The 13,420-nt window shown below is 41.5% G+C and overlaps 1 long non-coding RNA gene and 1 other non-coding gene across 3 annotated transcripts in view; one reads left to right on the top strand and one right to left on the bottom strand.

Moving 5' to 3' along the window:
* Positions 1-1,452: 1,452 nt before the first annotated feature.
* Positions 1,453-1,524, bottom strand: trnaq-cug (transfer RNA glutamine (anticodon CUG)). The gene has a single exon. It is a non-coding gene; the product is annotated as a tRNA-Gln (tRNA).
* A 222-nt stretch (positions 1,525-1,746) lies between these two features.
* LOC133493770 (uncharacterized) overlaps positions 1,747-13,420 on the top strand; it is a 46,216-nt gene continuing 34,542 nt past the window's right edge. For both annotated transcript variants that reach the window (XR_009793149.1, XR_009793148.1), the window contains exon 1: positions 1,747-1,908. This is a non-coding gene — a long non-coding RNA (uncharacterized LOC133493770). The remainder of the gene's footprint in view (positions 1,909-13,420) is intronic.

The following is a 13,420-nucleotide window of genomic DNA, read 5'->3' as shown; positions in this document are numbered from 1 at the left end:
TATAAATGATGGCGCAACAGTCTAAGAAAAGCTCACATTTATACATGGTACACGCAACTGGAACAATTAAGTAATTTAATCTAATTCATTAGAGCGCTTACAGGCAACACTTACTGGTGGAAAAAAAAAAAAAGAAAAAAGTTGAGATTATTACAATTCACAGCACTAATTCTCCGGGGGCGGATCCGATTTGCATGCCCCAAATCAGCCGTCGAACCCCGGCAATTAACTTCCGCAGCAGGAAAAGATCTGCGTGTGGCCCACCGTGGGAGGGCCTGGGCATGCAAATGAGGTAATTATGAGTGCCATTTGAGGATTAATTAAGGAGGCGTTTAAAGTTGGCAAAGATAGTCTGTAAGACATTTCCATGCCATTTTGGAAACAACTTCACACTACGCTGCAGAACGAGGAAATACGACGACAGCATCCAGATGTGTGTAAGTAACACAATGGAACCAATTATTCGAATAGGAAATGTATTATAATATATCGAAGCTATTTAGAGGTTCCTGATTTTTTTTTTTTTACAAAATTAGACAATAATACCACAAATTTTTTGTGATATAAATTTAATAAAAACAAGCCATTTTTTTAATCACACATTCTTGAACTTTTCCCATTTTCCCAATTTGATCAAGCTAAATTAATTTGTTTCAATTCTAACCTACCTTTAATATAATATTACAACATCCGTTAAAGTATATCTACTGTATTTTCGCATTTTCACGCGACCTGGAAAAAGTTCACGAAAGGTCATCGATGAGGCGTCTTTTGTATAGATACCGCCGCAAGATGGCGACATATACCAGTGTGAATATACCATAAAAAAATCACCACGAAACTGTATGGAAACATTTCTCGTTTTTTATAACAATAGAAATATAGTGACATGTTGTGTGGGGTTTAACCGCAGACTTTGGCAAAACAGCTGCACTTAATGAGTTGCTATCATGGGAAGGGGCATTCGAACTTTTTTCATTAAAACAACACGACGTAAATTGGATTAAATTCCGTGTTTTCTAAGTCCTTCTTTTGCTGGGGTGACTTCGCGAAGTCCACTACTAACGAGTGTAATGAACGCATGCTGCCATTTGAATCTTCATTTCTTTTTTTGCTAATATATGCGTGGTATTAATTAGACGCGATGTGATTAGCATAACAACTGCTGCTGGACATTGTCCAGGGGTAAGAGCAGAGACTTTTTTTTTTTTGTTTTTTTTTTTTTTTTTGCAGCTCGTTAATAAGTCCCCAAGAGCATATTTTCCAACAAACTTCAAGAAGTCTCTCAGTCGACTTAAACATTCACAAGGACAAAACTGAGATTTGTCAGTGCATTTATTTGTTTGTTTTTGAGAATGCAAAATGTTAAAAATGCATCGCTCGAATATGACAACGCGATCAGGCGGAGAGCAAGGAAATAGAAATCGCGGCATTGATGATAAAACAAAAGTCAGGTTCCACCGAGATTTGAACTCGGATCGCTGGATTCAGAGTCCAGAGTGCTAACCATTACACCATGGAACCACATGACATCATTGCGACAAGAAGGAGAATTTGAACATTGGCAGCCAAATGTTGTGCTGAGAATAGTAATTTTATTTATCTATGACGACTGTTCCCCACCTAGATTTTTACACACAAATATCCTGCAAAATGGCTAAATCAGAGCCTTGACAGAAAATATGATCTTTTTTTTTTAAGAGAAGCCAGCAAAACAGGAAATGAGTTTCAGTTGTTTAAATTTCACACACCTGTTCAGCCTCACAGGATCTGTTCTGACTCTAAACTACCTGAGGATGAGGAGCATTCGTGCAAGAACTTTTTTCCACCATTTTTTTAATGTGTGTTGGCGCTGTTGATTCCAGAAGCAACGTGGAGAAATGTCAGCTCTTCGATGCAGCATGAATGGTAAGTGTATGATTCCTTCATAATATTGTGTTGAAATCAGTTTTCACTGCACTGATGAGTATTTTATATTTTACCACATGTCGTGTAACTATCCATACAATGCAATATCCAACTTTGCTGGGTTTATTGTAAAAAGCACAGGCTGGGTAAATGTGTCTCTTATAGCTTCAGTAGAAACTAAATATTGCTAAAATAGCCAATTAGGGATCAAGAGACTTTGGGGGAAAAAAAATAAAGAAAATGTCACCTTCTTCTAAATCCAAGGGCATTAAGAGACTTTTTTTTTTTTTTTTTTGCCCATGCCCCATTTTACGCAAACCAAACTGGCAGCCACTGGGACTTCCTGCCCACCAACGGGAGGAGACAAAGCTCGCCCGAAGGTGAGCTCGAACCCTCTCGCCGTCTCCCGTGTTTGCAAGTCCAGATTAGTGTCAGCGCGTCGGGCGGATTTTTTTTTTTTTTTTCCCCGAATGCCAACCGAAGGGATGCCTGCGCATTAGATGAGAGATGAGGCGACATAGTTGGAACAGTGGTTGGGGAAAAAAGGAGGCCCGCTCTCCAGTGGCTGCAAGGTCACAGGCTTGATTTATGGAGCAGTTAGTCTGACCTTGAACAAATCGAGTCATATAAAGTATATTTCGCCTCAAAATCAAATTGCTTGCCAAGCCGAGCCTGTCGCACGTCTTTTCCACTAGAGGTCACTCTGATGCTTCTTCAAATGTGAATTTACGTCACAAACCTCACAAAAATGTTTATTTACGTAACAGGTGTCAAACTCAAGGCCCGGGGGCCATATCGGCCCGCCACATGATTTGATGTGGCCCGCGAAGGCAAATCATTTCTATCAACTTCCATGGTTTTTGTTCAAATTTGAACAAAAATTTCAAACTGTCATGTCATAAATGATGACGTTGCGATATTGCAAGTATTTTTGTGTTACCCAACATCAACAAAGGTGGAGAAACCCATTACCCTTGATTTCTGATTCCAAAACTAATTTGTAAATTTAATGTGTCAATATGATGGGTCAATTCAAGAGTTTCTTTTTTTTTTCAGTCATAATGGCCCTCTGACAGAAACCGGAACTACAACGTGGCCCACGATGAAAATTAGTTTGACGCCCCTGATTTACGTGACCGGCATTCATTAGAGCTGAAATTTTACAATGTTAATTTTCCTGGCTGTTATGAGGAAAAACTCACCCCTGGACTGTGGTGAGGGTTCTCAAACTGTGCATTTCAGTAGTAATAGACCAGTTTCTCCCACCCCCAATTCTGTTTCTTCCATCTCCCTCTCTGCAAAAAAAATTGTTGTTGTTGTTGTTACAAACCAACTCTGATGGGGGGGAAAAAACTCTCCAACCAACTCTGACGGTACATTTGCGCACGTATAATTGGCGGACAGAAACGTATCATAGGGCGAGTTTTGGGGGGGAACTGCGGTTTCACAGTCTTCTGTATGAGTCATGGACTAGACATGCTTGTACTTCGATGAGGATTTTGAACTTCCAATGAGAGATTGAAGACTTGGCAGTGTAATGTAACCCATTATGCCCCACAAAAAAAAAAAAAAAAAAAACAATGGTATAATCAAATCCATGTGGATATAATGAGAAGCACTTTCCAAAATGTCATAATAGATCAAAATCATGACGATGATCAAAAGTGCAACTCCAAACAAGCTAAAGGGTTCACCACTTCCAGAACCCTGACCTAAAACCTATATTTTTAATATATATCCATCCATTTTCTTTGCCGCTTATCCTCACGAGGGTCGCGGGGAGTGCTGGAGCCCCTGAACTGGTTGCCAGCTAATCGCAGGGCACATCGAGACAAACGGCTGCACTCACAATCATACCTAGAGGCAATTTAGAGTGTCTAATTAATATTGCATGTTTTTGAGATGTGGGAGGAAGCGCCACACAGGCGGGGCCGGGATCGAACCCGGGTCCTCAGAACTGTGAGGCCAAAACAATGCATTTACAGTTAGGGTTAGTTGTACATATAGATTTCTGAACATTGAAGATTGTAATTTTAGATCATTGTAATTGGGAATTCTGGGAGAAACAAGCAAATAAGAGATTATTATTTTTTTTTTTTTTTAATGCTGCTGCTGATTTGTGGCAGTTCTGATTCATATCGGTTGTGTGTGTGTGTGTGTGTATGCACGCACACGCCACATATGCTGCGCTGCTTTCATGCCGGTAATTGCCGCACGTCCATCGTCGTGACGTTTTCTTGCGTTTGATGCACACATGCCAGCAAAGTTTTTAGAAGTCATCCAGGCACCATCTGGGAAAGAAATATTTCTGTCTATAAAAAGCTTTTGTCTGAATATTGGAGCTGCATTGAGTAATTATCATGCACCAGGTCCAGCGGAGTTGAGCGGGTTTACACAAATATTGCGTCACACGGCCCCATATGCGCCGGATAAAAAGGCTTGTGGAGTATTTTTGCATCATCCGCAAGTCTTGCCATGTTGTTTTGATTCACCCTGACTCGTGCAGTTTGTAGGAAAAAAAAATAAAAATGATGCCGTAATGCTACATTTTGATGGACTGTTTCATACGGTAACAGATTTGCTACATTAAAAGAATGACTACTGTGAGAATGCCGACTCTGTATTGATGACCTGGTGCGTCAGTCATCAATTCAGTAAGCCATTTACCACACAAATGACAAACCCGGACATGATGTACATTAACGGAATAAAAAATGTGCCTCGGGATGTGTGGAGTCGGGGAACCAAAATTCAACCTTTTTTTTCTTTTTTTTTTTTTTGTGACATTTAGATGAGTTCAGACCTCCAACAAGGCCAAACAATTTTTTACCTTACTAAGAATTTGATGCATTATTCAGTGAGAAACAGGATAATGAAATGTAATTGACCAAAAACAGGGTGGTGAAACTAATTGGTGGAGGTAAAAAAAGGGGAAAAATTCCATCCAGCTTTTCCCTCGTGGAGGGAAAAAGAAAAAAGGTTTCTGTGTGAGTACTGAGTGAGCAGCTGTGGCCGTAAATCTGACGGAATGGTTTTGTCTTGTGGGACCATTGCCCATTTTTTTTTTTTTTTCTCCAACTTCAAAAACTGCTGAGCGCAACAAGTCCGGGCGTTTTCCCTTTGAAAGGCATTGTGGGAAATGTATGAAAACACGAACCAAAAAGGGAAGCGATGAGAGGTTCCGTTGTTTGTCCACCGATTTCGGTCAGCGTTATCACATAAATGGACGCAGTCGTACGGCTTGGGTCCGGCTAACGGGGGCCGGGCCCATTTTGCATTCGTTGCGCGGGTCTGTCTGAGATTGCATGCTGTGGATTACAGAACTGAACATCTGGCTGGTTGTAAGAGTCACGGGGAGTTTGCCACAGGTGGTAGTCGGCGGTAGGTCCGTGTGGGTTATTTATTTGAAGGATGAATGTTTCAAAAGGTGTCCGATCGCCCATATGTCATTTATTAGCTGGAAAGAAATATTTTTATTCCCCCCGCACCCCCCCCCCAACTGTTGTAATGTCAAGTTGAATATTTTAATCCAACATGACTCTCAACAACAACATTGGTATGGTGTAAACAAGTACACCTGAATAATGAAACGGTTTTCTAAATGTCATAATGTATACAGGGAGTACTAATCAACTTCTGTAATTCCCGGCCTACAGAGCGCACCTGGTTATAAGCCTCACACAGTACATTTGTAAAGGAAATACCATTTGGGACATACATAAGCCGCACCTGTGTAAAAGCCCCGGTTAAAAAAAACAAAACAAAAAGCAACATACCGGTAAAAATCACTGAGACATGGCAGTAACACGCTAGCGCAGCGCTAACAGGGCCGGACCGGGAAAAGTCACCTTCTCGGCACATATATTCCAACGGTCTCACTCTTAACTTTTCTGCTTGAGTGCTCCTTTGTGGCTGTTACAAAAAATGCACAAATTAGCTGCATCACCGCATAAACCGCAGGGTTGAAAGCGTGTCGGGGAGGGAAAATAGTCATGGTTTATAGGCTGGAAATTACAGTGATGCTTTGAATGATTCCACCACTGCCAGAACCCCAACCTGAAACCTATAGAGGTGACAAAATGCATATTTGGCAGTGCATTAAAATGTTCATTCACAGTGTAGTTTCTGTTACTGTGGTTTATTTTTTGTTGTTAACTTATGTATTGCCAAAGAAAATTATTCAAATTAGCTATCAGTATGATTTTAGTACAAAACCAAACCACAACAATGGCACCAACCATAGTCGGCATATACTGTGTTGGTGAAAAGAAAAAAGAAATTGTGTAGAGGTATTTGAATAACTAAATTTCATTTTGTACCGCAAATTCCAGCCTACACAGCGCCCCTGATTATGAGCCTCGCCCAGTACATTTGTGAAGGAAATATTTTTTGGTACATACATAAGCTGCGCCTGTATAAAACCCGCAAGTGTCCACATTAAAACATGAGATATTTACAAAGAAAGACGGTACACAGAGTTTTCAAAGTTTTAATACCTTATCTTAGCTTAACAGAGCAACAGGGCTGGTTTTAAAAAAAAAAAAAATCACTGATACGTGGCAGAAACATGCTAGCGTGGTGCTAATAGTAGCGCGGCGCTAATAGGGGCAGAAAAAACAAAACAAAAAAAAAACATACCATTAAGAATCACTGAGACATGGCAGCAACATGCTAGCATCGTGTGAAGAGAAAACAAAACATACCAGTAAAAATCACTGAGACACGGCAGTAAGACAGCACCAACATGCTAGCACAGCGCTAATGCTAGCGCATCACTAACTGGGCCGGTTTAAAAAAAAAAAAAACATACCGGTAAAAATCACTTCCTCGGCACATATATTCCACCTCTCTCTCTTACCTTTTCCGCTCGAGTGCCCCCCTTGCGGCCGCTAGAAAAATGCACAAGTGTTGAAAGCGTGTGAAAAACGTGTCTTATAGCCCAGAAATGACGGTACTTTTACTTGTGTTGAGTAAAATGACTTTTCTGCGGTTCTAATTCTCTTCACCCACCCCTGTCGCCAAACGTGCGCAGAAAGGGACAAGCGTCATCTGACAGCAAGCAACCCAAGTCTTGTTTTCCACTTCAATGATTACGCCCCCCCCCCCCCCCCACCCCCGATCATGGAAAGTAATACTCTGCAGCAATTTGTCCACCTGCACGACCGAACAGCAGGCTTGGTAACAATTACTAGGGCCAGGAAAGAAAACATTACAGAGTCGTTAGAATAATGATAGTAATTCAGGCTGGGAGAGAGACGGCCTCAGCAGGCCTGCTGCTGTTCCTCCTCCTCCTCCTCTCCTTCTTTCGTTCTTCCCTCTCTTTCCCATCCATACCTTCAAAATTTCGAGTATTCTCAATTTGCGCCTCATACTCGTTGAAACCTTTTGAAGCCCCAAGAGTCTCCTTCAAAGCCTGCATATACAAACCAGATGAGAGCCATAAATCAGTTGTATTTCGCCGTGCCCCCGGGCAAGGCACACATGCTGCAGTAAAATATATTGTGCTGTAAGGCTTAAAATAGTGCGCCGCTTCAAAAGGGTCTTTATTGAATCCGAACAAACAACGAGCGCGCAAATGTCTACAGAAAGTAGCGCAGCATTTGGGAAGAAGCGCCGCGGAGCCCGGGCCTTGTTTACGTTTCGCCAACGGTCCCGGGACGTCACTCGGGACGCCGACGGAGCCACCGCAAGGCGCCCGTTGGCATCCTTTTTACTTTCTCAGCACAACAGTAAGAAGCGGAGAAGTTTAGAGGGGGGGGGGGTGGAATAAGACAAACGGCTGGCACTGCGCTCCTGGGTGGGCCCGACCGGCACGCAAGATACGCGGAATCTGTGTCGGATTAGTTTTGGATTCATCAGCAGTTTCTTTCATGGCGCTGAGACTGACATATTGGATATGAAACAGCCATTATGTTTCTGCTCTTGATATATGTTCTGCTGATATCAAGTTTTTGCTATTTTATTGTTTCCAGCAAATCAAATCCAGATTGTAAAGTGGAATAAATATAATTTCTTTTTAGGGATGGATTTTTTTTTTTCCAAAATGTTTTAGTTTTTTTTTTCCAATTCAATTCAAAATCTCAAAACTTTAGCTGAACTTCTTGTAACTGGCGTCATGTTATATAATTTTAACAATACAGAAGCACAAATATTAATTATTCGCAAGTTGGGCGACTGCGGCAATATATTTCAGAAATTCAGCACAATCTGAAACGGAAACTGAACACTTTCATTGAATCAGGGAATTTAAGTGCAGTTGTCGTTAACTTTTTTTAAGTAAAATATGTTTAATATTTTGCGTTCAAACTTTTATTAACTTGCCATGTATTTTTAATAAATGTGCAATACATTTTGATCAGAATCATTAAGTAATTTTCTCCCCTACTGTTAAGTGCAGTATTGAGTGTCTTACAATAATATTAAATACATTTTTAAGGGGCGGCACGGTGGATCAGCTGGTAAAGCGTTCTGAGGACCTGGGTTCAATCCCGGCCCTGCCTGTGTGGAGTTTGCATGTTCTCCCTGTGCCTGTGTGGGGTTTCCTCCCACATCCCCAAAAAAACATGCAAAATGAATTGGACATTCTAAATTGACCCCGTTTGTCTCCATGTTCCCTGTGATTGGCTGGCAAAGAGTTTGGGGTGTACCACACCTCCTGCCCGTTGACAGCTGGGATAGGCTCCAGCACTCCCCGCGACCCTCGTGAGGATAAGTGGCCAAAGAAAATTGATGGATGGATACTTAAGAATTAAACTTCTCTTGTTTTTGATGAACACTTAGGCTGACTCCGCTACTGTATTTTAACATTGGTTATGACTGCTATACTTTTGACAGCGCCGGCATTTTTGAGGTGGGACTTGTAAAAATGTTGACATCCTCCTGACCCAACCAATGAATTTGTTCACCCCACATCCCGGCAGCTCTATACGTCGTAAATGCACGTTTTGTAAAATGCGGGCAGGTCGCTAATCCAAGTTTGACAAATAAGAGTTAATTGCTGAGAGGCTCTTATTCTTCTCTGTTTTGGCCATAATCCCTCCTTTAACGTGACTCAGCGGGCATGACAAACCCCATTTGGTTTGTGTGTGTGTGTGTGTGTGCTGGATCTGAGGAAACAGCAGAGAGGTTCGCTTTTGAAAACACTCACACCCTGTTATCAGATTTGACAAAGAGCTCTCAGGCAGCAACAAAAGGCTGAAGATATATATATTTTTTTTTTTTTTAAAGAAAGAGGCTTGATTAGCACCGTGTCATGTTGCTCTTTTCCCACCCTGTATTCCTTCTTTTGCTTTCATTTGTTTGAGCTGTCGACAGGCGACTGGGCCTGAAATTAAAAACCTTTTGTGTTTGTTTGCGCAGTGTCAACACGAGGCTTTTCCCGTCATTCCCACGGACAGCATCACTTACGCCTTTAGAGAGACGCGTTTGGTGGTCGGAAGAATGTGCGACGGGCTCAGTAAATTTTCTTCACTGGAAAAAAAAAAAAGAAAAACCTTTTACCCACAGATCGTTCGACATTATGCCACTTTATCTTAATGTATGTACCGTAATTCCCGGCCTACAGAGTGCACCTGGTTACAAGCCTCACAGAGTATGTTTGTAAAGGAAATACCATTTGGTACACGCACACATGCCGCAGCTGTGTAAAAGCCGCAAGTGCCCACTTTGAAACACAAGATTTTTACAAACGCAGTACACAGAGCTTTCAAAGTTTTAATACCATGACTTAGCTTAACATAGCAACAACACAATTAAAAAAAAAAAAAAAAACAGCCGCGGTAGCAACACGGTAGGACAACACTAACAGGGCTGGTTTAAAAAAAAAAAAATCACTGAGACGCGACAGTAACAGGAGCAGCAACACGGTAGAACGGCGCTAACAGGGCCAGTTAAAAAAAAAAAAAAAAAAAAAACACTGGTAAAAATCACCGAGACACGGCAGCAACAGGCTAGGGCAGCGCTAACAGGGCCGGTTGGGGGAAGAAAGAAAACATACCGGTAAAAGTCACTTCCTCGGCACATATGTGTCCGGTCTCACTCTTACCTTTTCCGCTCGAGTGCCCCATTGCGGCCGTTAGACAAAAATGCACAAATTAGCTGCATCACTGAATAAGCCGCAGTGTTAAAAGGATGTAAGAAAAGTCGCGGCTTATAGGCCAGAAATTATGGTAATTCTTTTCTAATTTTACAGTAGGGAGTGGTAAGCTCTTTAAAGCAAGCACTTGGTATCTTCTACTGAAAGTGCCGCTGTCATGAAATGGGTGATTTTCAGTATGTTAATGAAAAAACAGGAGCCGGTATGACCCCATCCATTTTTTTTTTCACCACAAAACATGATTTTGTAACTCCCGCCGTGAAAATTCTCTCGAGGGATTTGTTTTCGACAAGAAGTTGGAAGTGTTAGCTAACACTAACAGGGCCAGTTAAAATAAAACTTACCGGTAAATACCACTGAGACATGCCAGTCACACAGGAGCAGCACGCAAGCACAGCGCTAACAGGGCCAGTCAATGTCACTTCCTCGGCACATATATTCCACCAGTCTCATTCTTACCTTTTCCACTCGAGTGCCCCCTTGCGGCCGTTAAAAAATGCGCACAAATTAGCCGCATGACTGCATAAACCGCAGGGTTGAAAGCGTGTGGAATAAAGTCGCGGTCTGTAGGCTGTAGATTACGGTACTTGTCCAACTCGTTGCAGTCAAAATTATCACCAAAGGCTATCTTACTAAATCGTACCCAGCGTAAACAGCCGCAGTTTACTTGCCAACTGGAGTTGATTTGTGTGTCTTCGGGGTCAAGCACGCACTCGATTCCAGTGTGTGAGCCACTACCAAAATGTTGATTCTGTGCAAAGTCATAGGCCGGGTCAAGGTCGATGAGTGAAGGGAACAACAGCTTTACATAGACTGGTGTCAGTACACATCTGGCGATTGCGAAAACTAGCCAAGGTGCATATTTTTTGTTACAAAAACTCTCGTAGCACACCAGCAAACAAAAACATCAGAAAAAGTGTACTTGTCTTGTATATTGAAATGATCACTCATTAAGACCTTAAGTGATTTCTGCCATCTACTGGGAGACCATTTCATTGTTGTGCCCATCACTACTTAACTCCAAATAGATAAAGCGACATTTTTTTAATAAAATAATAATCTGTGTCACATCTAATGATCTCTGATGAGACTAATCCGTCACGTAACAGTAGTCACGACGACAATGTAAAGAGAGGACCCCCCCCCCCACCATTTAAGAATATTAGGTATATAAAAATTCTACACACCCCTGTTCAAATGCAAGTTTTTTTTGTTTTTTTAAATAGATGGATGTGGCACAGTGCAACAACTGGTTAGAGCGTTGGCCTCACAGTTCTGAGGTCCAGGGTTCGATCCTGACCCCGCCTGTGTGGAATTTGCATTTTCTACCCGTACCTGCGTGGGTTTTCTCCGGGCAATCCGGTTTCCTCCCACATCCCAAAAACATGCAACATTAATTGGACCCTCGAAATTGCCCCTAGGTGTGATTGTGAGTGCGACTGTGCCCTGCGATTGGCTGGCAACCAGTTCAGGGCGTACCCCGACTCCTGCCCGTTGACAGCTGGGATAAGGTCCAGCTCTCCCGCGACCCTCGTGAGGATCAGCGGCTAAGATGGATGGATGTGGCTGTGTTCAGTTTCACATTCAAAACTGTTAAATAGGAGTCATGGCACACCTGCCACCATTTAAACTGTCTCTGATTAACCTCCAATATGTTTTAGCTGTTCTAGTTGGCTTTCCCTGACACTGGTGGGGGGCTTTCTGGCAGAAGAAGCATAAAGGTTTTTAGTAACACTAAGTGGTATTTGGTTAAAAAAAAAAATGTACGAGAGGGGCCAAACCCAACTCCAACAAACAAATGTATAGCTGTAAAATTATGTATTTAATTGATATATCTGTAGAAAGCCATAGAAGTTATTATTATTGTCACTATGACTGATAAGAACTGCAGTGAGACGAATCAAAAACAGATTTTACAAGTGCATATGTGTGGAACAATGCAGTTTTTGGGAAAGTAGCGACATACCACGGCCTATAATTTATTTAGACATGCTCAAAGGGACAGTTCCACATGACAAGGTACGTAGGATCCATATTTGGCTAAACTTATGTCTTTATTCTCATGTATTTGTCGTCAAGATATCAAAGGGATAACGGAATGATGTTTAAGTCTCTTTACAAACGCGCGAGGAATGCGACGAGGCCGTAGACTAAAATGGTGTTGACAGGGTGAGCGGAAACCACCTGGAGTGCAAACCAAACCTGCAAGGTCACCTTCACGCCCATTTGTCTCCTCCGGTGGCTTATTAAAAAAGATCAACACCAGCCTAGACTCATTCAGGTCAAATGTTTGACATGTGCTTAAATAAACACAATTAGCTAATTTTTGAACTGTTTTGGATTTATTTTAGAGACCCCCCCCAAGGCATTTTAGTTGTATTTTAAATTTGTCATGCATAATTTAATACATTTTATTCATATATAATATAAAGTAGTCATCCAGTAATCCATCCATCCATTTTTCATCCAGCTCATCCTGACTTTATTTTCTAAATGTTGATAAAGTCACAAAAAAGTACCCTGCAAATGTAAGCTTTCAAATAATTTCAAAGGATTTGTAAAAGAGTTACCGGTAATTTGCCTGTGTAACACATGCGCATATATTGGTCATATTTTGTCAATGCTGATCTTTTAAGAAATTTCGATTTGAGAAGGGATAAGATGATCCCAAAAGACATGGATGGATCATCTGGAAAATCAAGCGTTTTCTTAGTTTAGCATTTAAAGTACGTTAGCCTACATTGCATGAGAACCAACCCTGAGTTATAAGTATTTGAAACAAAATAGAGTAACGCTAAAGTAAAGGGCTATAAGTGTAAAACAAAGACTGGCAAATTTTTACCAGGTGCAGGCAAGTTGCGGAGCCTCCGGTGTTTTGTCGTCAGTGCCTTGCTCGTAAATCTCCGATCTCATCACTTCAAGGCCTCATGCCTCGATCCAACACTCCCCCGAAACCTCAAAAAGCTGACTGCGTTCCATTCAGAGTGCCGACTGACAGAGCTGGAACATACTTGGAGAGCTCTCGTACACAAACCATTCCAATAAAAGCTGCTATTTACATTTTTTTTTTTTTTAATTTCCAAGACCGCAGAAATGTCTCGTGAATGCTCGAAATACCATCTCCAAACTGAAATGCCGTGTTCAAGATCACAACCCCCGCCGATCATAAAAAAATCTCGTGATACTAGCAACATGTCGGATTGGTTAATATGTGGTCAAGTAAAGTTAGTTTTATTTATATAGTATATGTCAAGTTAAACGTATTTATATAGTGCCTATTCACAACAGAAGTGAGCTCAAGGAACTTTACAGATGGAGTATAAAGGCAAGAGACTCGTTGTTGCATATTGGGGATGGTTTAACCAAATGCGAGAGTCTCATTTCCAGAGATAGTCGCGCTAGTTAAATATGATTTAA

This window comes from Syngnathoides biaculeatus, chromosome 20, assembly GCF_019802595.1.
Source record: "Syngnathoides biaculeatus isolate LvHL_M chromosome 20, ASM1980259v1, whole genome shotgun sequence".
Taxonomy (NCBI): domain Eukaryota; kingdom Metazoa; phylum Chordata; class Actinopteri; order Syngnathiformes; family Syngnathidae; genus Syngnathoides; species Syngnathoides biaculeatus.
This window is presented reverse-complemented; position numbering and strand designations above follow the sequence as displayed.